At 41.1% G+C, this 27,941-nt stretch overlaps 1 long non-coding RNA gene across 4 annotated transcripts in view; it reads right to left on the bottom strand.

The window, feature by feature from the left end:
• Nucleotides 1-27,941, bottom strand: part of LOC113240757 (uncharacterized) — a 377,699-nt gene that overhangs the window by 156,462 nt on the left and 193,296 nt on the right. For all 4 annotated transcript variants that reach the window (XR_007188406.2, XR_007188407.2, XR_003311284.4 and 1 more), the window contains one exon: nucleotides 15,358-15,429. This is a non-coding gene — a long non-coding RNA (uncharacterized LOC113240757). The remainder of the gene's footprint in view (nucleotides 1-15,357; nucleotides 15,430-27,941) is intronic.

The following is a 27,941-nucleotide window of genomic DNA, read 5'->3' on the forward strand; positions in this document are numbered from 1 at the left end:
CCTTTAGAGGTTCATATTTATATGATTTTTCTGCCCTTATTTCTGAGGTTTTCCAAGACAGAGATCATGCCTTACTCATTTCTTTCTTGGTGTTTGCCTCTTAGCCTTTTGTTTAATTTGTCATTTCTCTTACAAAGAGTCTAAACTTCCTCCAGTGGCCAAAAGGCCATTTGTCATCTGTCCATCCTCTTCTTCCTCCATTCTCATTGGTCACAGATCCTTCTTATCCCAGCCCCTTTCAACTCTAAAAAGCCAACAGTACCTCTTCCTTCTTACTCCTCCCTGCCATACCCAGGTCACCAGGGACATGTCCACTGATTCTCCATCGCCCCAGTTAAACTTTAAGACCTCAGGACAGTTTTCTGCATCCGTGAGTAGCTTCTCTTACACATGGTGCTGTGTAACTTTTTTTCACAGTGTTCAATGACACATAGAGGTCGGTGAGAAAGGTCATCTCTATTTCTCCAAAGTGACTGTAGGTTTCATTTGAATGGACGTATTTCTTATTCATGTTTTTCTTTATTTCGAATCCTTAAGCAGTGACTGGTGCAGAGTAGGTGTTAGGATACTCTTCTAACTTAATATTAACATCTGTAATATCACAATCTACATATCAACTGATGGCAAATCCACTCCTTCACACTGAATTTTCAGACTTGAGTTTAAATGTCCCTTAGACAACTACAAACCAACTTAAAACTCTTAAGGAATGGAACCAGTATATGCAACTTGATGGTTTTCTGCACTTACTAAGTAATATCAACAATAAAAACTGAAAACATGTCTTCGCAAATTGTCAATAGTGTCACTCCAGATTTTAAAATCTTTATTAATGGGGCAATTATCAAGAATTTCAGGAAATGCCTGTCTTCATTCACTTGTGATCAAGATTAAGCACTAAAATTATACCAGATCGGCATAAGGCATCTTCACCTGCTCCCTATGACACAACAAAATTTTAAGGAACTTCCTTCTACGTAAAAACAAATGAAAAATTATATAGGCAAAACTGCTTGGCATTTTCCTTTCTATTACTGATTGTTACCATGCATGCTGGAATACTTTAACACTTGTCCGTCCTAGCTATGTAACTATTCCTTAGAAGAATGTGAGGAACCGGCCCAGGCCATGCCTTAGGTACTAAAATGCAAATCTCTGGAAGATGCGATGTGGGCACAGGTACTCTGAAAACTTGTAGGGTGAGTCCAAAGTGCAGCCAGGGTGAGAAGCACGGGACTCGATCTCAAACTTCAATATGCTCTCAAGTCACCGGGGCAATTGGTTAAAATGCTGATTTTCACGCTGGGGTGAAACCCGAGAATCTGCATCTTAACTCCCAGGGGATACACAGCATATGCTCTGAGTAGCATGGGGCCAGGTGATCCCTAAAGGGGGAGAGATGCCCTAATTCCAGGAATATGGAGAACTGAGGTTTTCCTTTTTGGGGGCAGGACATTCATTATTTATGACCAACCTACTTTAAGAAAGAGATGTCTACTGTAAAACCGTAACATGCAATGTGTGAGGGCATAACACATGTGTGGTGAGCCAACTGGAAAGACAGCCCCCCATGATTCTCACCTCTGGTATTTATGCCTTCGTATCATCTCCTTCTCCCGTGTGGGCTAGACTGGCGATCTGAACATGGTGAAGGCCACTTCTCCAACAAGGCTGCTCAACACTGCGACCTCCACCTTGCTAGCACACATTCTGTACTATGTTCTAGGACTGCATACTTCAGTAAAGCTAGATGCCATGTTGGAGAAGCCTACACGGCAAGGAACCGGGGCAGCATTCAGCCATCACCCAGCGAAGAACTGAAGCTCACAGCCCAACAACTGATAAGGAGTTGAAGCCTGCCAACAATCACTTGTGCTTGGAATCAACTCTTGGCACTCAAGCCCTGAGATTACAGCCCTCACAGACATCTTGATGGCAGCCTGTGAGAAACAGCAAAGTCAAGGACCAGGTAAGCCCTTCCCACACAATGTCAATCATACATGAGTGTTGGGGGTTTTTAAATTTTTGAAAAAGATTTATTTATTTATTTGATGAGGGGAGTAAAGAGGGATGGGCAGAGGGAGAGGGAGAGAGAATCTTAAGCAGATTCCCTGCTGAGTGTGGAGGCCCAAGTCTGACTTGAGGCTTGATCTCACAACCCTGAGATCATGACCTTAGTGGAAATCAAGAGTCAGGTACGTAACCTAGTGAGCCACCCAGGCACCCCGATGAGTATTGTTTTAAACACGATGATGTTCTGTGGTACTTTCCACACAGCAATAGATACCTAATACATTGGACAACATACGAGGTGTGAGAGATGCCTCGGTACAAAGCTCCAGAAAAGCTACAGTGGTCTGTTTGGAGCTTGCATAAATTTGATACACTAGGCATGCTCGTCCACTCACCCTCCTGCCAAAATGACAAAGACAAATGATGAAACAGTTCATTTTGTGAAATAAATACAGTAGTGGTTTTGAAACAATAGGAGGGGCATCGATGGATTATTGATGGAAGTCTAATAAGTAAAAAGGACTCCTAGCGATGGGATCACATATGTGAAAAAATAAAATGGAAAAACGAGTACAGAACACGCACTGCTTCTGTCAGAGTTCTTCAGGGAACGTACAAGCCCAGATGCACAGCCAGGAACTGAGAAGGGGGCCAACATGTGCTTGGTTTGTCCTCAGCTTAATTTTATCTATCTATCTATCTATCTATCTATCTATCTATCTATCTATCTATCTATCTATCTATCTATCTCTTTTAAAAAGAGGCTCCACACCCAGCACGGAGCCCAACGTGGGCCTTGAACTCACCACCCTGAGATCAAGACCTGAACTGTGATCAAGAGTTGATGCTTGACCGACTGAGCCACCCGGCCACCTCCTCAGCTTAATTATAAACCCAAACACGGTGATGCTATAATTGACTCGTATACTACCAAACATTCGGGTTATAAAGTATCTTTCAAAGACTGTATTTTAAACACTTCTTAAAGATACTGTTACCTCTCTCACAATGTGAAAGGGTGATTGTGCCCAAGAATTTCTAAGGTCCTACTTTCCTATGGACACAGCAGAGCTGTCTGGTTGCAAGTGTGTGAGTGTGCCTCAATCTCCCTGTTTAGGTCTAAGCTGCTGTCATGTCTTCAGGGTATCAACAAATCCTGGGCTCTGTCCGGTGTCCTGTGGTGCTGACCACCACCAAGACGGCCATACTTGCTCACATCTCTGGCTTCCAAATACTGCTTGTCCTCTGTGTTCTGAGGTCACCTACTGTGGGCCCCTCTCAGCCACAGGAAAAGCATAACTGAGGCCTCATCTCTACCCAGACACATTTCACCTCACTTTAAGACAGAAGAGATCGTCTCTGGAATTGGGAACGGGCTCAAGGGACCTTGCTGGTCTAGGACATGTGGAGAAGGAAGAGATTTAATTTTCCTCTGGGGTAAAATCACTTCTGAAACAGTATTTGACTGCTGACTTGTCATTCTATGCTGGCTGCTTCATGGGCTGGAATTTCCCCTCTCCATTCTCACTTCTCGGTTCTTTCTACCAACCAGAGGCATCCAAGCATGGATTCCAGGGCATTCCAAAGCTCTGAGCCAGCTTCTCTCTGCACATGAAGATAGACTTCTCGGATTCACAATGTATCCGTGCTCTAGTTCCAGAAAACTAAGACGACCACTAGCTAGAGGCTACATTTAAGGTTTTAAAGTTTCCTTTGGGAAAATGTAGGCAAATAACCCTATACACATCTTTCCCATTCCCACAAGTACAGCACTGACTACATTCCCAAGTGATTTTCCCTTGGGCCAAGAACTGTGAAACACAGAATGGGAAATGCTTCAACTTCAATAGCGTGATCCTAGTCCAAATCCCAACTCACAAGAACTAAAAAATGTTCTTCATATAGGACTATGTTTACAATACCTAACAAATGCCACTTGTATGCCAACATCTTTGAGTTATTTAGACATTATAAAATATCTGTATTTAAATGATTTACTTCTTCACTAACTCAGCTATATAACTCAGCTACTAACGCCTAAAAGAAGATTTGAGACAAGCAGAAACAATGTGATTTGAAGTTAAAATGTCATATAATTCTATTAATTGTACCACATTCCCATATTAAAGACAGTAGACCACGAAACTACATCTTATTTAAGAAAACACTTAATTTCACTGTACTTATCTATGAAATTTGTCTCCCACATAAAAAAATTCATACTCTCAAAGGTGTCTTTCATGTTCCCATGACTTTAGTGTTTCAGTCCTTACACATATTTAGTTTTCAGTAAGCTACGTTTAAGAACACAAATAATAGTTCTGTAGTTACAAAGAGATCTATTACTAATATCATAATGGGAATTTTTAATACCTTGGGGTGATTGGAACTTGCTAGTCGTATAGAAGTCTGAAATTACGATAACCAGGGGTCATAAAAGCCAGAGCCTGCTATGAAATGGCTGAGACCCAGAAGGAATATGTTGAATAAACATAATCACGTTGATCAGAAGAAAAACTTATTATAAGAGATTTCATATAACTGTGTGACAAAGACTGAAGATTTCATGAACATTTTTAAAAACACCTAGAAAATCTAAACAAATGATAATTTTTTAAAAAAAAGAGACAGCAGAATATGTGGAGAGAGAGAAAGGTGGGGAAGAGAATAGAAGCAAATTATAAACAAAGAATGTGTGCTTTCTAATTTGTCTTGACGTCACGGGGGGAGTCCCACTGGCTGCCTTGTTAGACCATGGTCTTCATAGCATTGGCTCCAATATCAGAAGTCACATTACAATGTGGTATTATTGTATTAAAGTAAAGAAAAATCCGAAAAAACAAGTCCCATTAGAAATTCTCTTTCCATTCACTATCAATCCCGTTTCTGACTCTATTCCTTTTGCTTTCCTAAATATGGAGCCAAGCTGATGCCCCATAATAGAATTCACTTCGGCACTGTCTCAGCGTGAGCAGCAAGAGATGAAAAGACAAAATGCAGATTCGGTGAAATGCAATGACTCTGCCGCTCGGTCCGCACACTTACAGACAGATGGAGGTGAAGTCTCTGCATTTCCATCCATCTCGCGGAGACAGGAGACTCTATAATGGCCACATGCACCCAAAAAGTCAGAATTTCACATTTGCAACTGTTGCAAATTTCAAATGGCTGCCTTTTTTTTGTAATCCCACAGCCATGAAGTAAGCACTTGTAATTCTCAGGTTGTAGATTTGGCCAGTTTTGAAATCTTCTGCATTTATAATTCTCTATTTTTATCACATGACGGCAAGCCAGTTCGTAGCCTCGTGGCTGATGTGGTCTGACGTTTTTGTTGGCATGAGCTGAGTGGTGACAGATTCCTTCATTTCTGAGTATCTTCCCAGCCCCTGACAAGCTTGATTCTGTGCCAACTCCCAACATACGTGCTCATCCCACACTTTTCAAAGAAAGCACTATTTTAGGATAGCACCTTTGCCTTATTGCAGCTCTTTATCTCCTCACCTGTGCCTTTCCTTTGCCTTTGTCTCTGGAATGAAAATGTAAAAGGCAACCAATGACACAGCTGGCGTGAAGGAGAAAGTGTCACGGATATACTGTTCCCACAGTAGAGTGATTCCTTGAGAGATGCTGTGGCGGGCGGAGCTGTGAGATGGCCTGACCTAGAGAGCCCCTGCTCGGATCCCCAGAACCATAAATGCACGAGTTCACAACCCATGCAAGGCCAAAGGGTTTTTGAAAGACGGAAGTAAGGTTACTGACCATTCGATTTTGAGGAAAGTAAAAGGGGGATTATCCTAGTATATCCAATCCTATCACAGGAGTCCTTTACAAGCAGGGCATTTTCTCAGCAGAAGGGGATGTCACCGATATGCAAGCATGAGAAGGCATCACCGCATTGTGGCTGGCTTTGAAGATAGAGTGGGCCACATGTGGGGACAGCTGAGAGTGGTCCTTGCCCAACATCCAGCCATAAAGCAAGGACTTCCTCCTACAAGGAGCTGGATTCTTCACGCATGAGAACAAGCCTGGAAACCAAGTCTCCTCCAGAGCCCGAAGATCACAGCCTACCCTTGCATGGCCCTTGACCTCAGCTTTCTAAGACCTTCAGCAGAGAATCCAGCAAGAAGGTGCTGGATTTCTGACCTACAGAACGGTGAGCTAATAAAAAGGTGTTTGAAGTCCCCCAGATTTGTGGTAATGAGTTACACAGCGAGAGGAAACGAATACCAGCATCCTCTATTAAAACTAAGGCTCTGCTGTTTTGAGAGCAAGTGGCCATCTGGGGATTGTCTCTCTTTTCGCTTACAGTTGCAAGTCATACTTCCTCCACTATCTACACATTTCCCAAATGCATCCCTTTCTGATTTTCAGCCTGGACTATATTTAAACTTGTATAAGCCCACCCTCACTCCTCACCTGCAGTCTCTTCTCTGAGCTCCCTCTTATCCTCCACTGCTAGGCTCACCTTCCAGAAACACAGCGGTGACCACGCTATCCTGATAATGAAAAGCTATTCATGAATCATTATTATATACTTTATTAACTGTAAATCCCTTCTGATGGGACTCAAATGCTCCAAGACATGTCTGGTGTCTACCTTTCTGGCATTATTTCCCTTCTCTTCACATCATGCACTGTTTGCTCCATACAAAGGGATGCATTTGCTCTTCTTCTAGCATGTTCTAAGTTGTGCCTTTGCACAGGTATGTACTTGAAACACACGCCAAGATAGTGCCCGTTCTTTACACGGAGTTCAGACCCAGCACACGAAGACGTCTCGCGGAGTATGAGTGTCTTTTCCACTTCTAGTGTCCATTGCACGAGCATGTGGCCCTTGGAAGTCTAGGCCTCACAATCGAGCATGTGTTGTAGCCCTTCGAAGCTTGTGGAAGGCAAAATCTACATTGTATTTACCCTTGTATTCCTTCGAGCACTGGGTTCAATGCCTCGGTTGTGCACATGGCCCAAAACGATAAATCTGTGCACATAGTAAAGAGTACCCAAGGATGTGAATCTCCTCAGAACACATGTACAATACGCATCTAAGTTTAAAGAATGCCAGATTACAGGGCACCATGTACCAAGTGACCGGAGCTTTTGCTGTTGTGGTTGTTCTTTGTTCATTGACTTTTCAAAGAAAGGAACAAAGAAAAGAGTAAAGGAAGATTAGACTCAAGTGGCATAAAAATGCCACATGCTCAGCGTGGCTACTTCCTAAGACTGAGATGAAAGGAAATATAAAACACCTTGCTTTTCTGTGGCATGGACCTCACAAATTAAGTCTCCATTGTTCTTTCTCAGATTAGGACTATTGCTATCAGTGATTCCCAGCCTGCTTCAATGAGTCCTGGGTCACAATGCCCAGCTGATGCTTCCTCTGCTGTTCTGCTCAAACTTCCAAAAATGTGCTGTTCCTTTGCTTCAGGCATCCTTTGCTCCTTAATTTCCAATCTAATTTAGGCAAACGGTAGGGGTCAGATGTAAAATAAATCTGACGAGTGCAGGATGGATACAAACCCCATAATCTAAGAGTCCTTCCTTGGAAGGCACTTGCTCTGCTTTTATTCAAAGAGAAAGAATACATAATTCTACTGCCTTAGGTCCATTAGTCAGACTCTCAAGGTCCATTTCCATCATTCCCGAAAAAAAGTATAAACAAAACAAATGAGATTTAAAATAAAACTGCTGAAAAAGCAGGTGTTTGAGATGTGCATTCTTATTCACAAAATCAAAATATTTTTGTTAAAATTCATACAAAAAGTATCTTTATATTCTGCACTTTCAGAAGTAAGGCTCTATTTTCATTTTTGAAACTTAGTTCCAATAAAATAAGGTCAAGTTATAAGTGATTAGTGTAAATGTCATATAAAATGGAAACATTTCATAGGAAAAGGGTATCATTAGTAACTGTTTTTGTTTGTGAATCAAATTTCAAAAAGGGCATATTTTATTTAGTACTTTAAATGTTTCCTTGTACTCTGTTACAGTGGCAGGATAAGGAACATTAGTACAGAAGGAATGTTACTGATGGTCTATCCAATCCTGTCCCTTCATGGGAGAAGAAAAACAAAGTTCATGGAGTGTGGGTTTATTGTGCAAATTGTGTTGTGCACGTCTCAGGTCTGAGTCGTCAAACGGCCCTACACGTACGGGAGTGTGGTCATGGAATTAGGGTTTTGTAAGTTTAGTGATGCACAAATACACTCTTGGTATCTTCTGGCTCCACGCTGTGGTGGAGAACAACTAGAAGTCCTCCCTCCCTCCCAGATGCCCATGTAAAAAGAACAGCAGCCATCAAGAAGGAACACGCAATTGGTAAGAAAAGTAGAAGGTCAAATCTGAACAATAGATTCCTACAGGTTTCTGGAAGGACTCTTCGTGTATGGAACTGAGCAGTGCAACCCCCCTTCCAGAACATGTGTTTGATTACGTAAGGATATTCCCACTCAGAGAACAAGCAGCAGAGGCTAGAGGATGGGAGAAGGAGCTGGGTAATGAAGGCTGACTAGCAGGGAGATTCCCTAGGCAGTGTGCCAAGCTGCCTTCCTCAGGCCTGCACAGAAGAAACACCAAAGGGCTCCTGCCTTTCTAAGATGGAAGAGTGCCTGGAGAAAATGAATAACCAGGCTGAGTTATGGTATCCCAGGGTAAAGAGTATCCTTCTATCATTCAGGAACTCTGTGATACGAAATCCAATCCTGAAAGGCCTCCGTCCAACAAAACCTTGCGAGTCCACAAATTGCTCATCTGAATACCTGGATGGCGTTCACATTCACTGGGGAAAAGTAATGGGCAAATGGAACATTACAAAACCGCAGGAGAAGAAACTCCCACCAACCACTTTGTACAATCAACCCCATCTTCTGAAAATCCCAAGTCATGAATCAGTAAGAACTTAGAAGGTAAGGAAAAAACAAAAAAATCAAAAACCCTGTACCTTAAAGATAAGATGGATCTCAAAGGAAAAAGATAGTGTAGGAAAGAGAATGTCACACAAATACACACACACACACACACACACACACACACACACACACACACACACACTGACCTAGCCCTCAACAGCATTCAAATAATTTTGCATCCATTGACAAAAATTAGATTTATACAAAAAGATTTATATGAAATTATGAGAAAGGCAGAAAGAACACTTGCAAATTAAAAATGTAAGGATGGAAATAATTCATTAGAAGGATGGAAGACAAAGTAAGAAACCCCTAGAACATAGAACTAAAACATAAATACCTACAATTTGAGATATAAGTGATTTAGGTGCTCAATCAAGGGCTTGGATCATACCAGCCCAGCTTATAAAAACAGAACACAAAAGGGAATAAATTATTTTTAAACCTATAAAGTCAGAAATGCATGGTTTTAGGTCAAAGGTGGTATGAATGAATGAGAACTCACATCCTTGTGAAATTTCAGAATGCCAAGAATGAGATAAACCTCACAGAGGGCAGAATATCTAATCAGCATAGATTATCTACAAAGGAATGAGATTAAGATTGGCTTTACGCAAGTCACATGTGCGCGAGGTTATATAACATCAAGAACAGTATCTCAGAGTTCTCAGGAAAAATGGTATGAGTCCAGTCAAACTATTAAGCCTGAAGAAGGAAAGCAAAAGCATATTCAAGCTTCATAAAATTTATATCCTACACAGTCTCCTTGATGACATAACTGGAAGATATATTTCAGGAAAATATAAAAAAGAGAATGTCTGGGTTTCAAGAAATGGTTGAACTAACCCAGGAGAGAGGATTGGAAGGGAGGGAAGGAGGGAATAAGGACGGAAGGGAGGAAAGAAGGGATGGAAGGAAGGAAGGACGGAGGGAGGGAGGGAGGGAGGGAAGGAAGGAAGGAGGGAGGGAAGGAAGGGAAGAAAGGAAAGGAAGGAGGGAGGGAGAGGAGGAGGGAAGAGGGAAGAAGGAAAGGAGGAAAGTAAGGGTAGGAAGGAAGGAGGGAGGAAGGGAAGGAGGGAAGGAGGGGGGGAAGAAGGGAGGGGGAAAGAAGGAGGGGAGGAAAGGAAGGAAAGATGAAGGAATCAAGCAAGCAAGTAATAAGCAAGCAACATCTGAGAAGCCATCCTGGAAGCAAATATCCCACATCAGGACTAAAACTTCATGGACCTTTAGGGAAAAACAACAACAATGACAATTAAACTAAAAGAAAAATGGAATGGCTTCCATAAAAGTCGTAACACCACTACAAATGATAAGTAACTGAGTACATGCTTGAGAAAGCAGGTGCTTATCTCACAAGGCATAAAGAGCGTGAGACATTCCCGAAGAGGGCCCGCTGCCCACAAAGAAGGATACGTCAGGATGACTACATGTCAAACCTGAAGTGGACAACAGAGTCGAATGCGTAGTGAAGACGAAAAAGGCGTCCATGCAGGAGGGTAACTCCCACGCCCGTCATGAGCGACGCTGGGCACGCTGCGTGAGAACCCCAAGAAAGCAATGTCTTCTGAGGCGTATGCACTGCTCACGTGGCCATGGCAGTAGGAATGGCTCAGCTAAGGGTGGACACGCTGCCCACGGTGCTCACAGCATTTTCAGGAGCCCACAAAAATGTACTGATTTAATATCACAGAAGAAAAACACACATATTAGGATCCAGTGAAAGGGTTTCATTTGTTTTTTCTTTCTCAGATCTGCAAATACGTACATGAAGTAGTAAATGGCTGAACAAATATGTTTATAGGGCTGCTTGTGGAGGGTGTCTCCCTGAACAGGACTGGTACCACCCGGGTCCGCGGCTGGGTGGCCATAGGTTTTGGGTAGCTGTCATTTTGGGATACCCTGTCAGTGGTCGATTCACAGCTTCCTTCCCGTTCTGTTTCTGCATGTTACTATTACTTTCAGCATCACTGGGTACACTCATTAGAACTAGCTGAAGGCAACAGAGACAAGATGCCCCTTTTTAGTATTTGTTCTCAGACATATTATTAAACTGTTTTCGGCTTTTGAGTATTTATACATTCCTGGATTGTTACAAAGCAGAATGATGGTTTCTTAATATCACCAAAATTTCCCATCATTGCAGCTCCAAACCACATATTGGCCACTGCAAGAAAAAAAAATCAACCAGTTGACATGCGGAGTCCAAGCCAATCCTGGGCCTTCTGCGGTTCCCCAGGCACCTTGTATTAATTTAAAGCGGGGGAGCCTGAAACATTTTCTCCAGATATAATGGGGTCGCTCCTCAGGGAAAATGCACCTCTAGAAGCCACCACGAGTGCATTCTAACTCTGCACTACCGTGCACAAACATACTTCTAAAACGTACTGCAAAGTAAGTGTTTCTTTCTGCCTCATAGCTCAAACAGCTCTTGCTAATCGAAGAGAAACGGGAGAGAGAGAAACATAAGCACGGAATCTCATCCTATTTATGACTCAAAGCAGTTTTGGCTCTGGATGCACATGCAAATCAACTTTAAAAAACGAGTTCTAAAAAACAGAGAGGCATTTCCCACAAGCTTCCTACCCTGTTAGAACCCACGGAGTTAGAACCCACACTAGATTTTTACAAACAAGTCTTGTGTTGGCCTTACTGTGCAACAGGACAGAGAAAAAAAATGACCTGAAGCAACAAAGCTACTGACACTGTAGACACATGATATACTGTCCAACGAACGTAAAGATTTGCTGGCCATGAGCCATCGTACCTAGAACACTGGTATTGACCTATGCCTTCTTACGCCTTCCAGATGAAGGCTGGCCCTAACGTTTAATGTCCTGCCTTTAATACTCATCTGCTCTATAAATGCCATGGATATTACTAAATCCATCTCTAAAATCGATCCTTGAGATTGACTCATCATCACATAATAGCCGTATCGGGCCTATTTACAAATTCTAAGATTGCATCTGACTAAGAACACAGTAAAGCTGAAATGAGGCACACAAATAATGTTGTTAAGACTCAATTGTATTATAATGGTTTAAAAATATCTCATTCGGTTAAAAACTCATGAAACTGAATCCCTTTTGAACTCGTTTTCCAAATCAATTGGCCATTCTCTTTAATCAATACAGTTAAACGACCACACATCACTAAAGTTGATTTCCAAATAGAAGACCTTGTAAAAACACGGTTCAATCCAATTTTTTCCCAATTTTAGTCTGTATCTCCTCCAAAGACTATTATTTTCTGGATTTTAGAACACTGTTCTCCGTGTAAAATTACCTTTATACTGCTGCATTTTATAGGTGTTCCAATGTGTGTTGCTGGTTTAATTGGGTGACTTTCCCTCTCTCTCGTCAATGGCACAGTTTCAGATTATCTGGATTTTCAAACATCTGAATAGCACTTGATCCCAGTCTTATGCACGCAGCGTCATTATAATACAATTAAAGCAAGCATCCCATATTACTTGAAAAGATCAAGGGCGTCTTTTTTATGCTTCCACTTCCTCCTCCCTCCTTCATATTGGAAATGTATTAGCAAAAAAATATTTTGTAGAAGCTACTTAACCATCTTTAAGTTAGTGACACAGTTAATGCTAATGCATCCTGGTCACATGATCTTATCTGAGGATTTCCAGAGTTGATTCTTCGGAAATTTGCCAATCTTAATTCTATTAATCTTAGATGTCTGAGAGCCACGGTTATGCACTGTGCAAAGAAAGACTGATGGATACAGAGATCATAAGGTTTGGCAACACTGTTCATAATATTCAAGTTATAAGTCTTCCCTTGCAATTTCTGTGGCATTTTATTTCTCTTCACTTAGTTTCCAATTTGTGTTTCACTCTTTTAAAGGATGACAGTAATACGTATCCACCCAAAAGGCACTGCCGAGAAAAGAAAAATGACTGTTTTCATAAGCATCTGTAGGCAGAATATTTTTTTCTTATTCCAAGTTAACACCATAAACATTTGTATACTTTTACACATTGAAGGAGAAGCTGACTTTTCTGCTTTATATTACTACAAAGTACTAAAGTCTGTATCTTTTCAAAACAAAATGACTCTGTGAAAAGGGCACATTGTATTAGACATATTAAAAGACAAAATAGCCTCAGTGGACCATGAAAAGGATTACAAATTACACTTTTAAAAGTAAAATCAGTACCTATTTACGTGTGACTCTGCACTCTGTATGCATCTCTAAATATATAAGCATATTTTTCCTTACATTCCCACAGGAAAATAAATCAAGAGAAACAACCACAAAGATAACTAATTAAAATGCTTAGCATTATATTTTCTGCACAGAAGACATTATTTGACTCACTAGCGGTTAACGTGAAAGCCACTGTTACACTTCTCTGAGAAGCAGGCATGGCTGTGACCACACGATGTGCAAACATGGGCCCGTGGGTTCAGCGCCTGTGCATATACAGAAGAGAGGAGAAAGTAGGAACCGTCTCTAAAAATGTCAAGGGCATGGATGCATTTCTGATTCTGCTCTGTTTCTGTTTTTCATTATCATGTGTGACTTTTAATGAAACAAACGTTGTTCTTTCCCAAGCATTAGGTTAGGGAGTGGAGCAGTTGGACAGGCAGGGCACAGAGGATTTCTAGGGCAGTGAAGCTACTCTGTATGACACTACATGTGCCATTCTATGTCCAAAAGCGCCGAACGTACAGCCGCAATAGTGAACTCTGTGGTAAGATGTGGGGGTTGGGTGGTCACAATGGGTCAACGTGGGCACATCTTTGGTAAAAAATGTACAATTCTGGTAAGGGATGCTGATTATGGGGAAGGCCGTCTACGTGTGACGGAGCAGGAGCTATAGGACAAACCTCTGCACCTCTCTCCCAATCTTGTTATAAACCTAAAGCTGCCCTTAAAAAAAATTAAAACTTAAAAAATCACCAGGAATGGTGGCTCTGAGTTCAAGCAGCACACAGTCCCATGCAGTACATCATCATTGTCTACTGTTCCTGTAACTCCTGAGAGAGGTTCACAAAGCTGAGCCATGGCTCCTGAAACAGCCATGGCTGATCTCGAAACCTCAGAATGCAGGCAGTACAGCGCCGCCCAGCACTACGCTATCTGCAGCTCTCTTCAGATGCAAGGGGAGAATCCCCAAGTATCTCCTCAGATGCTCTGGGCTTTCAATGCCCTTTTTGCCCCTGGGTTCTCCATGTCTAGGATCCAATATTCTATGTTCACATGTCTAGAGAAATGGTACGTCAGGTGGGGATTCTTGTGGGCCATTTAAGTCTGATAAACATTCATTACAATATTATCTGGTGCTTTAATCAATTCATAGGATGGACTGTCTCTTCATCCATTACTTTTCTCCATAACATAATAACTACTTGCTTCATTTAAGAAGGACAAAACCAGAGAAAATTAGAGAAATCAAAATCAGAGCAAAGTTAAGGTATAAACGTAGGCCCAATACATAAACCACATACGTTAAAAAGAGATGTACCCAGGCAGATGGTGGGAAAGGGATATATCATAATACTTTGGAAAAGGATATTTCAAGACCCATGAAGAAAATATTAAACATCATTAATTGAGCACTTGCCGTATTTTACTACCGGATGGAATATTTTGTCGACCATCCTAACAAGATTCCTGTGTCTACACTCATTTCCTAACAAGAAAACCGAAGTTCCAAAGATTCAGTACTTGCTGAGGTCCCACGATGGTACAGGGATGAGATGGAATTTGCCCAAAGGCCTCTCCTGACCTACTGGCTCTTGTGTCTTTATCACAATGTTTTTATTCATTCTCGAAATATTAATCCCAATAACCTCCTTCCCAAATCTTTACCAAAAGGAAACCGTATTAACAAATCTAGTTATGTTCCAGGAAATACACATAGCAGTAAAAATTGTGAAATGCCCACAAAAGAGATTAGTAGACAAGGTTTTGGTATTTCGACCAAAAGACAACCATGAACTTAACAATTTATAATTCTGAAGCACATTTGGGATTGTGGAAAATGATGGTGAAAAAGTGTTAAACGAGAACGCATACTAAAACACCTTATGAAGAGCGTAATTTCTAACAAGAAAACGTTAACTCTAAGACAATATTTAAAAATCACAACAAATTAAGAATTGTGTTTTAAGCAGGTTAGAATTCTGATGTTTTTAAATTTAAATATTCTATAGCTTTTGACACTGAAAAATATTAGTGCGAGTTGGGTGTAACTTGAACTTAATGAAAATCTTTGAAGAATCTCATTTGGATATCATTAACAAAACAGACCCATGAAGCCTGCAGCTTTATAACAGAAGAACAAACATACAGGCATTAATGAATACACCTCTGGCCATTTAACGCCTGCAGACAGTGTGAGCCACCTTGTGCCATCAACAACCCTGCGTTTTGGGATTGTTGCTGCAAGCTCTCCGTATATAAGCTTCCTTACCTGACAAAGGGTGCGTGTGGAGATCATCTCTTTGTTTGCTTTCAGTGGCCATATTCCACACATGCAGACACCCTAGGAAGAAAATGCAAAACAAGAAGCGAAGTCATTGGCCTGGCACGGTACATAATAGTCTGAGAACAGTTTTGCAATGGTGAGTTGAGACAATCCGAAGCAATGAACTTGCAAACAGCTATGGATCACTTACACATCCCTGTACAGATTTTTAAGAGGTCCTAGCAAGGTTGACAGGTCTGTGATAGACATAGCAGGTTCAACAGGTGAGCTTTAGGACCACATTTTCATCCAAACGCTGGTGTAGTAATGTCATAGCTTCCTTCTGAGGGGACTGCCTATGACACTCTTGAGCTCCCGGGCACACAGAGAAGAGACGGGGCTCCCCGTGCTCCATGCCGGTTGGACTGGTCCCTAGTGAGAGTGATGCACAGGGGCAGCTGGCCCAAAGATTCGGAATGATCACAGCTGGAGAGACCACAGCACCTTGCTTGCCTGTCTCTCCCACACCCTAACATTCCATGCCCGATACCTCCCGCACAACTCAAGGGTCAGTGCTCTCACATGACCCACGTACGCCCATCTTCGGAATGCACTGGGTCAGGTGATTCCTGCTGTCTAATCGATACATTCTTCTGTGCTTATTATCAGACTGATTGGATTCATGCATGTGATGCATGCTTTAAAGTGTTCACTATAATTACCCATGGTATACATCCATGAATACAAGAGAATTTATTTTTCTATTCATCGATTTTCGACAGTTTCTAGTTTGGGGCTGGAAATCAAAAATTCAAATGGAAAATTTAACTTCCTGTGTGTACATTTTAACAACACAAGCAGATGATGCCCCCAAAAATGAGGCATGAAAATGGAGGATGGAGTGCAGTCATCCAGGATAAAGGTTTTCAAACCCTCTTTGCTATCTTGAACCCTCTATTTCTGCCACTCGTTACATATTCAAATGCTTTAAAAGAATCAATAGCCTATATTCAAGTTGCATATTAACTAAGTATGCAAATCAAGTGCAGGATGCCCACACCGAGCAGTGACACCACGTGATACGTTCAACTGATCCATATGCAGCTTCATTCTCCTCTGAATACGTTCGATATTCCCATCTGTCACCAGCACAACTTACAGAGGCACTTCAAAGACATCGGAGATGATTCTCTATCTGTAGACTGTGCGTGATGCTAAAATCACAGCTTCTAAGAGTATCCCCCGCTGAATTAGCTGTGCTCTTTTCTGGCTTGGGTGAGGATTAAGTGCTCTCTTCCTACCTGGCTAGTTAGTGTACAAAGTGCGCGGTCTACACAGCACCCATACCTCCCAGCTACCACTAGGAGCTTCTACAGACTGGCCAAAAACAATCCTAACATCCTGATCATACTTCTGGACATACATGAAAGAATGAACTTGACATATGTTTCCACAGAAGCAAGGAAGAAAAGTAATTTCAGAATTTGGGGTTTGTGCAGTGGCCTGGTTGTAAATGTCTTTTTAAGTGATTGAATTTCATCTTGTCTGAAAACTAAAGTAACAGGAAATAACTAAGAGGCCAAGAAATGAATTTATAACATGATAACTTATGTAAGTTTTACATAAACACTGAAGAATGCAGTATGATTTTTAAGCGTCTCCAGTAATACCTGAAAACCAAAGAGACACTATGGTTTAGCGGCACCAAGCTGGAACAAAGAACTCTGTGACAGCAGACATCCTTAATTTCAAATCTGTCCCCCAATTTGCCTTCTTAGGAACACCAATATACCGTGTGTAGAATATTCCAGCAAAGACCATCACTTCCAAAAATGTACAATGATCACATGGCCAACCTCTTTAATTCAGTTCATTTATTATTTTATCTTCATTTTACCTATACTCAGGGTACCATTAGGAAAAGTCCCATTTTCATTCTTTCTTTCAGCAAACATTTCCTGAGTACATGGTATACCCCTGCCTCAGAGCTAAGGAAAGCGTATGTTATGGTGGGGACAGAGATGTATATAAGGTTTTGGATTTTTTTTTTTTTTTTAATGAAAAACTTCTGTAAAGATTTCATCTCTTTTCAGGTTTTCAGACGGGAACATGCTTAAGGTATTTCTGTGTTAAGACTCTGAAATCCTTCCTATATCCCTAAAAGCCTCTAACTGAGTATCTTTATGCAACAAATTGAACTCCACATCCATTGTCTTTGTAACCCAACGGCATGGTAACTTTTTATCTTTCCTATAACATTCACTTCTCTTATTTTCCATCTTTAGATCTGTTTTCTTGGTGTGGTTTTCAGCTGACTTATCTACAAAGAATTTACTAAGTTATCAACCATTTCATTGCTTGAATGGTCTCTTGAACTTTTCCAAATATCAGAAAAATTCCACTACTGGTTGGATTAGTACTGACCCTCTTGTTGTAGCCATTATGAACTTCAAATAATTTAATTTGAATTTACATGATGTTCACAACATTTACCTCCTGATGTATTTGTGCCTGAAAACCATAAGGCAGGATACTCTTTTTCAAATGCCAATTATTCTTATCTTTGTAGACAGCTCCATTTTTCAGCCACTCAGAATGACAGTTTTCTAGGACTTTGAAGGTCCTCATTCCTGAAGCTGTTCAAACACAGCTGGGTGCCCGTGTACCAGGGATGTAATAGGAAGCACCAAACAGTGCTGTGAATGTAATCTAGAAAGCGTCCAACTTCCCTTCCAACACTCATATATCCTGAGGTCCTGTGAGTGAACGGATCAGTGTTTTCGCCTGATTTATATTTTGAATCCTCCTCGGGGAATAAAAGTCTTCTTTTCCGGGGATCCAATAAATACAGAATGACCCAAAATGCTGATGAAATTTTACTGAGAACTACAATCTGCATAATTAGTATATGACTATTCAAGCATATTTATTTAAGGGGCCAAAAATTTTCCACTGTATTTATTTTTCTTAGTAGGTTCCACGCCCAACATGGGGCTTGAACTCATGGTCTTAGATCAAGAACTGCATGCCTCACCAACTGAGCCAGCCAGGCGCCCCTATTTTTGTTTTTAAATGATGATCCTGCTTAGATGGAAAACGTTGGAATTTTTTTTATATTAAGTAAACTCTATGCCCAACATGGGGCTCAAACTCATAACCCCAAGATCAAGAGTCACATGCTCTCTCGATGGAGGCAGCCAGGCGCCCTAAATGTCGGATTTTTACTTTTGCAAATGCAAAGGAGCCAGAGACAAGCAGATGATGTTTACTGTCTCCTTTTTGTTATTTCTTGCAATTTGTTACTGAAATATTTCAATGTTATAAGGCTTAACTTTGTTATTTCTTAAGCAATAAATTGTAGTTGGCCAGGACACAGGAAGAGGAGAACAGATCAGGAGTCAGCGCTCTGGCTGCAGAAGATGTTAAGAAAATTTATGGTTGCCATATTCCAGAATTTTCTTCCAAAAACAACTAAAAGGGATGTTTAAAACTAACGGATTTCAATAATTAGATATAAAAGTTGGATGGATGGGATATTTACTACACTTACAACACGTATTTGATAGCGAGTGATTCCACAATGTAGGTTTCACGATTCTTCCTTACAAAATCCACGTAAAGGTTCTACACAAGTCTGGAAACAAAGTTTACTCATTCAGTTAACAAAAGTTCTTTAGCACACCATGCCAGACTTCTATGCAGATCACTGTGATCTCATTAGATCTACTAACCACCCACCTAGGTCACCTGTCTATTTGCCGACCTACCTACCTACCTATCTCCCTGGCGACCTGGCTACGTGTATCACAATGGAATGACAGAGGCACAGGGGGAAGTCGCTTCTCTCTAGGGGAAGTCAGGTTAGGCTTCAGCACACTACTGGCAAGTAGGCTTTTCCTGCTCAAAGCAGAGAGTAGTTCACAGAGGGAACAGCATCTGCTAGGCTACTTACAAACAGATATGGTAGTGCCTTCAGTTCATATTATGTAATCTGCTTGTGATTATAGTCGATGTTAGTATTGCTTTTTCACTGCTATGTTACAATCTATCCTAACACTTCGTATTTTCTTAAAACGATGATTTTATTCTCTCTCATGATTGTGTGAGTCAGTTGGGCCAAGTCAGTAGTTTTTCCTCAAGGTGATATTGGCTGAAGCCAAAGCTATCTGAAAGAGCCTGACTGGAATGTAACACTTAAAATGGTTTAGACCTATTTCTGACAGCTTGTCAGGGATCCTTAGAAGGCTGATCTCTGCTGGGATGTCCAGACATCTGGGATTCCCATATGGTCTCAGAGCCTCTTCCTGAATCTCAAGGTCTCACTGTGGTCCTGTCAGCAGGGAAGCTCGATTTCGTACGTGGTGGCTCAGGGATTGTGAAATCACAGCAGTAAATCTTCCACACCTACCCGAGACTCAGGCATGGAGGAGCACAGCATCATGTGACCACTAGGGTCAGGGAGACAGCCCAAATTCAGGGAGGAGGGGATGCACAGGGACCTGCATACAAGATGTGCTTCAAGGGGACTTGTGTTTGGACACTTGTAACCAGCCTCCAATATATGGTTTCCAAATCTTCACTTCTCTTCCAAGATGCCAAAGCCTCCTCTCATTCCAGCATGAGGATCAGGCTTAAATTAAAAGACTATGTCTTCTAAATCATCTCCAGATGCAGAAGGGTTTACTTGGATGCAGCTCCTCTTGCTCTGAAGACATGTGAACCAAAAAGATGAGTGACTGGCCTCTTAGATACAAACCTTCAACGACAAGACAGAGGTCATCCTAGACTCTGTCACTACTTCCATGCATAGGTAAGGCTGTGCGAGGACAATGCCCTCACACTGGCAGCTGTTCTGCCCAGCTGAGAGGTTCTGCTAAGCCCTCTCTTAACTATTTCTGAAGACTTAACATAGGACCATACTACAGCACTCTTGCTTTGATCTTTACCCCGAGGTCATATCTTTGTGGTTGTGTGTTGGGTTTGATCTTTTCCCCAGGATTTTAACTTTTCTGGATCCATTCGTCTTACTGTAGTGCCTTAAACATACAGTTAGGAGGGACCTGATGACACGTGCAGCAATCTGCATGAAGATGTCTTTATTCTGGTGCAACAACTTACTAGGCACATTTTCTACCTTTCAAAATTACCAGAAATAACGTTACCGATATTTGTGCATGCACAGCATAGTCACAATCTTTTCCAGCATCCTAGAGCAGTTTCCTTGACACGTTTAGAGCCTCCTTTATTTTCTCTGGCCCTCCCAGAGATTTTACTTTTACTGATACAGCACAAACAAATGTTTCTCGACACCATTTGCCTTGTTTTTGCTAAGGAACATGATTTAAACACTAAGTTGTCCTGAGCCCCTGGATTTGAGGAGGGTTGGTTTGTACTCTTCTGGGGACATGGGACTTACTATTCTTTGGATGGCAGACCTTGGCTCTTCTGACTTTTCTGTAGGGGATGGATTTTTACTCCAGGAAGATGCAGCTCTCGGGCATCTGGTTCTCCTCTGAATTCAGCTTCAAACCCTAAAGGCTTTTTACTTCCATCACACAGACCACTTGGTTCTCCTGGCCAAGCTCAATGGCGCCACTGGAGGCATTTCTACATACCATGCGGAAAATGATGAATGAGTAAGAGCTGCAAGCTGGCCCCAGTTTTTGGTCTTCAAAGATGGGGAAGGAGATGCCATGTGCGCTCTCTGGGTGGCCCGACTCACTTAGCAGATCTTGAAGTATTTGATTTCTCTTTAATTTCCTCTCCCCTATGTTCCTGATATTTAGAAAAGCAAGGGGGAAGAAAAGAAGTACAGTTTCTTCCTGTTCCATTTTCGCATCATACTGTGTACTCTACTGGTCTTCTCACGTCTTCGATGGCACATGATCTTCAGAAAGGGGTTTCTTTCCTTGGAAAATTTTCTCCACTGCAGCTGGGCTAAATTCTTTGTCTATCCTAGTGCCACTCTTACAAGTTGAGGGTAATTATGGATCATTTAACAGGTTCAGATTTACCAACCTCTCTCCTTATAGAGATTCAAAGGAGAGAGGAATGAGAAGTGACATGCATGGAAAGGCACCAAGCTAAGCTTTGCAGGCACTTGGAAATGTCAGGCTACATAGCATGCTGGTCATAAATCCTCTCCTTTGTTTGAATGCTGCTGGTGTTGGGGAGTAGGCTGGTTAGCGTTTGGTTTGTGTGTTTTCAGATTTTAGTCTTGCTTATTCTATCCCTCTTTCCCGTAACATTTATCTGTTGCAAAACCTCGGTTGTTTGAACCGTAGTGTTTTCCACAGTCTGAGTATTACTTATTGATGCTGTGTTTAAAAAGGTTGTTCTGTTCTTTGCGTTGCTTGATAATCATCAGCTGAATTCAGGGGCTTGATCAAAATCAGATTTGATCTATTTGGCAAGACCATAGTGGGAACTGAATTTTTCATTGGATGTAAATATTTTCTGGCTTTTGCTCTTTTTTTTTATGGTATCCGCATTGAGTGTTCAATGCCTACATCCATTAATTCATTCAGGGCAAACAATGGTGATGTTCTAATTTGATCAGTTTTTTTGTTCATTCATTTAACTGTAGTAACTGTAATTCTCAGCTAGTATCTGTTGCTTACACACAAAAAGCAAGATACATGTTAGATTTTCAAGGTAATAAACTGGCTACCTCTCATCTTCACATGGGACCAACTGGTTTTATGTTTAAATGTGTTTATAAATTCATGGATTTAAGTATATTTGACGTGTTTCAATCCATTACAAGCCTTATCCTCAGTGAAACTCAAACTCTCTCAGCTTTAGCCAGTGTGAGTTCCATCACGTTGGCCACTGTATCCTTCTGACATAACCCTACTAGATTTTGATATCTTGTTTGCTCTGATTTGTCCTGATGTCCTAGTCTCATCTTCCACATCCCCTGCCCCAGGACAAGAATCAATCATTTTTCCAAGAAACTCAAGCTTCTGAAAGTAGGAAATGGTATATCAAAACCAAAACCTGGGTCCTAGGAATGCCATTGCCACTGAATGGATCATTGTTTCTAAGAATTTTCAACACAGTTGTGAAAAGTGTATATGAAACTTGAGAGTTCATACTAATATTTCTAATGCAAATTTAGGAGTGCAAGCTTTTTAAATCTCTTCCATATCACATCTTTGTTCCACATTGAGAATCTTCATTCTCAAGAACACAGGATGACAGAATTAAAACATTTAATCACTATTCATGCACCCTATCCCACATTACAAACACGACAGTATCAATATAATGGTACTAAGACCAATTATTATTGCTAAAAACACTTCAATTTTTTGCATACACTATTGCTGTTATCTCTCATTTTCAATCATTAGGCTGCATCCATCATGTCAGAATATATGGCAATTGCACTAATTCTCTCTACTTTAACCTATATGGTGTCTTTGTTTTATAAGGTACCTATAATTGGTGGTCAGCACTATTCTTTTTTTTTTTTTAAGATTTTATTTATTTATTTGACAGAGAGAGACAGCCAGCGAGAGAGGGAACACAAGCAGGGGGAGTGGGAGAGGAAGAAGCAGGCTCCTAGCGGAGAAGCCTGATGTGGGGCTCGATCCCAGAATGCCGGGATCACGCCCTGAGCCGAAGGTAGACACTTAACGCCTGCGCCACCCAGGCGCCCCGATCAGCACTATTCTTAAGGTGATGTCTCTAGTAACTTCTGTTGTCTAAAGGCTGTGTCCTAGTAGTTCCCTCAGGAAAAAGGTATGGGAACAATGTTCCTTGAGCTCTTCAGTGTTTATAACAATTTGTGCTATTATAACTGAAATATTTAATTCTGTTATAAATTCAATGCTATTTAACTATAGGAAACTACCTACATGTATATGCTTACTTTCTAAAAGGCTATCGTATCTAACATCCTTATGTTTTTTATTAGTTTAATTCTTTTGACTTTCCCATCTTCAAACAGTGTTAATTTTGATTTCCAAAATTTTAAATAATTGTGTTGGCCAGTCCTTTCACACTGACGTTAATAATAAAAATGATAAAAAAAAAAAAAGGGGGGGGGCGCCTGGGTGGCACAGCGGTTAAGCGTCTGCCTTCGGCTCAGGGCGTGATCCCGGCGTTGTGGGATCGAGCCCCACATCAGGCTCCTCTGCTATGAGCTTGCTTCTTCCTCTCCCACTCCCACTGCTTGTGTTCCCTCTCTCGCTGGCTACCTCTATCTCTGTCAAATAAATAAATAAAATCTTTAAAAAATAATAATAATAATAAAAATTATAGCACCCTTCTTTCTCTGTTTTTATTTAAATTCCAGTTAGTTAACACACAGCACAGTATTAGCTTCAGGTGTACAATATAGTGATTGAACAATTCCATACAACATCCAGTGCTCATCACAAGCGCCCTCCTTAAACCCCATCACCTACTTACCCATCCCCACACCCACCTCCCCTCCAGTAAACCTCAGTTTGTTCTCTAGAGTTAAGAGTCAATTTCTTGGTTTGCCTCTCTTTTTTCCCCCTTTGCTCATTTGTTTTGTTTCTTAAATTTCAAACATGAGTGAAATCATATGGTATTTGTCTTTCTCTGCCTTATTTCACTTAGCGTAATACCCTCTAGTTCCATCCATGTCATTGTAAATGGCAAGGTTTCATTCTTTTTTTTATAGCTGAGTAATATTCTATTGTGTATATATACCCCATCATTTTTTTTTAAGTTATCCAAACCTACAATACTCTTACTGTCTTATTTTTCATTACATATTATCTCTGCTTTTGAGGTTATTTACGCCTACGGCAGTAACGTTAACTAGTGCTGGCTGCTGCAGATCTCTCCCCATTTCTGTGTGCAATGACGGCATCGGTAGCTTGGAACTGGCCGCGGTGGGAGTGTTCACACCACAGAAGGCAGCAAGTGCTACAAACTACGACTCAAACTGATTGTTTTGTTGATTTTCCTGGGACTTAAGAAAATGTTACAGAAAATGATAATAGTGCAGATGAACTATTGTTCATCAACTATTGTTCATCATGCTGTGAACAGCATGCAGGCTCTCACTCACATACACATGCACGCATGTGCACACACACGCACACTCATGCACACACACGCATGCACGCATGTATGCATGCACACACACACACACACACACACACACACACACAGAGGAAATCTCTTTCAGGATTCAAGGACTATTAACTCCCCAATTCAGCAAAGACATGACTCAGTTACTGATGCAGAAGCTCTGATGTACATTTTCACTGTTTTATTTCTGTCTTACTTATTAATATAACTAGATACACCAACAATTGTCATGCTGGATACACACTTGGGGAACCAACTGTTAAATGCTTGTCAGCTAACCACTGATCATCTCTAATGCGTTCTGATTTATAGTCTGCCCATTAGCATTATTTTCTAAATAACCTCTAATTATATTTTAAATGTCCCCCTTAACTCTCGCTATTCAAAAAGTGCCGTTTTTAAAAGAACATACCACTTCAGATTTTATTACATTTTTTTTTTTAGGTTCTAATTTTTGTTTCCTAAGTCATAATATGTGGTGTCTTTTACAGCCCCCTTTGATTTTTGGAGGGGTTTCTGTGTGGCCAAACATAAAGCCAGATTTTGCACAGTTTGTGGGTCCTGAAACGGAAGGCATGGTCTGCCTAACTTTGGCTGTGGGTGCCTACTTTTAAATAAATAGACACATGGGTACTAAGAAGGGCATGTGTTGTGATGAGCACTGGGTGTTATATGCAACTAATGAATCATTGGACATTACATCAAAAACTAATGATGTATGATACAGTGGCTAAGTGAACATAATGTAAAAAAAAATAAGAGAATTTAACACTGGTAAACTAATACACATCTTTGCATATCATTTCCTAGAAAACATACATGGATTTCTCACATGGCTGTACCTGCAAAACCAGTAAAATACCTAAAGGGTTTTCTTTTTCTTGTCAGAGGTAGAAGACAAGAAAGATGTCCTCTAACTTTTCCCCTTTTGTTATCAAATATTTTGTCCCAATTCATGCTCCCTCCCTCAACCCTTTCAAGCTTCTGTAAGACAACGTACTTAAAGCCAGTTTCTTGCTGCCCAAGCCTCTCAGCTCAGCAAAGGCAGAAACCACGTGTTTGCCTGCCACTGAATACACAGAAAAAGATATTCCAGGAAGAAATATTTTTACAGAGAACTAAAAATATATAAAATAAAACTATAACGTGATAGGAATAAAATCAGACATGTATGTTAAATGCTGATAATTATTTTACTTGGTTCTTCCATGAGCTTTTCAAATTCTGTTTACACATGATCTCTGAGATCTGAGCAGTAAGGAGCCTCCCCTTTCCTTGTACATATTTCTCATGGTTTTTACTCATGATGACGAAGCACATTCATAGCTTGGGGCTCCTGGGGAGCTCAGTCAGTTACACGTCCGACTCCTGATCTCAGCTCAGGTCTTTTTTTTTTTTTTTTTTAAGATTTTATTTATTTATTTGACAGAGAAAGAGGCAGTGAGAGAGGGAACACAAGCGGTGGGAGTGGGAGAGGGAGAAGCAGGCTTCCTGCTGAGCAGGGATCCCGATGCGGGGCTTGATTCTAGGACCTAGGGATCATGACCTGAGATGAAGGCAGACGCTTAACAGTCGACTGAGCCACCCAGGCATCCCTCAGCTCAGGTCTTAATCCCAGATTGTGAGTTTCAGCCCTGCACTGGGCTCCACGCTGGGCATGGAGCCTACTTAAAAAAATAAATAAATAAAAAAGCCCATTCATAGCTTATTTACACTCATCGACAGTTTTCCTAGCATTCACTGTTTCAGCTTTTGTCTATACTTTTCTTTATCCCTTTTCATACTAGCTTTTCCTCCATAATACACATTGATTTCAATACAAATACTTGGATCAAATTGTTTTAATAAGTCTGTGGTAGGCAGTTTATCAGTTGATTTTAATCTGATATGAGTGTCTTTTTATATTCCTAGAAATGTTATCACATTTATTGTGCAGATTAAACTGTCGTTTTATAGGTTGTGTTATGTGAAGTGTGGTGTCTCTCCATGCCTTTCTTTCTGATTTGTGTTTCTGCAGGAACATGAAAAACACGCCGTAAGTTAGGGCAGTTGGACTCTCTTAAGGGCGCCATAGCCCTGTGCTTTCTCAAGTGTCAGCTGGTCTGATCGTGTGTACCCACTGGAGTAACAGGGGGCTGTGTTTCGTATCTCCCTCTGTGTCTGACCTTCAGTCAGTCTCTCAAGCAGATGTGGAGTGTGGACAGGTCAGATCTCACTGATGTCATTACGTCATTCTTCTCCTTGTGGAATGAGTGACATTTCCTACCCCATTGTGGGCATGTCAGTCCCATGTAACACGAGCCCTGCCATCATAATAGGAGGAAGGTCAAGGGAACGCTGGCCAAGTCTGTCTATTTAGTGGAGCTGAGCCTTCTTTTCTCCAGCACAGCCTCCCCTTTTGCTCTTGTCCCCAGAAAAGACAATTGTTGAGGATTTCACGGCTGCCAAAAAGTATCTCACCGCAGATGTCATGCAAAAGTCAAATGTCCTATATAGAATAAACCACATCTGATACATTTCCATGTTTTTACCTCCAGAATAACCTGTTTTACTTGGGGCCTCGTCACCACGACGCAAAAACCCATCTGGATTGTGTTAAACAACGGGGCTGCATCAAGGGTGCGGATGGAGCTTCAACGCATGTATCACATATTTTCAATTTGCTGCTCACTACCTTTGTAAACATCTATTACAGTTAAGTCTGTTTCCTTAAAAACTAAGAAACTTGATCTAAAGCTAAATTCCATCTAAGCTTTTATTTTATTTTAAAGATTTTATTTATTTATTTGACAAAGATAGAGACAGCCAGTGAGAGAGGGAACACAAGCACGGGGAGTGGGAGAGGAAGAAGCAGGCTCACAGCAGAGGAGCCTGATGTGGGGCTCGATCCCATAACGCCAGGATCACGCCCTGAGCCGAAGGCAGACGCTTAACCGCTGTGCCACCCAGGCGCCCCCCATCTAAGCTTTTAAACGCTAGAAATAAATTGTTGAAAAACTCAGAAGAAAAAGCTAATATACAAACAAGCAAGTATTCCACTACTTTCTTTTCCCTTTTTTATCCCAAATATATATTTCCTCCTTTGTGAGATAGAGATGTATATACATGTGTGTGTACATGGGATTACATGTAAGTATACTTAAGCTTCTGTATTCATATCACATCTTTCATCATCACCTTTTCCTCTTTAGGGTCATTCCTTAATCTATTCTGAGGCCCTTGTAAGTGGGAAGCAGAAAATTACAAGTTCCTGGGAACAGTAACCCAAAGACCTATCCTCAAGTTACAGTAGAGTAGCAGAAGGTACAAAAGGAAAACCCTGCAAATACAGCAACGATAGTATGATTAGTCAGGACAGGATACACAAGGATATGGTAACAAACAAGCTGGCACGTTTCAGTGACTCAGCACAACTAAGACGATCTCTTGTTCTTCATGCACAGGTGGCCTTCCTCCAATTAACAGCTGTCATCTCTAAAACACACCGGCCTCCCAATGTTCCCAAAGCAGAGGAAAGG

The sequence above is a fragment of the Ursus arctos genome, chromosome Y (assembly GCF_023065955.2).
Source record: "Ursus arctos isolate Adak ecotype North America chromosome Y, UrsArc2.0, whole genome shotgun sequence".
NCBI lineage: Eukaryota > Metazoa > Chordata > Mammalia > Carnivora > Ursidae > Ursus > Ursus arctos.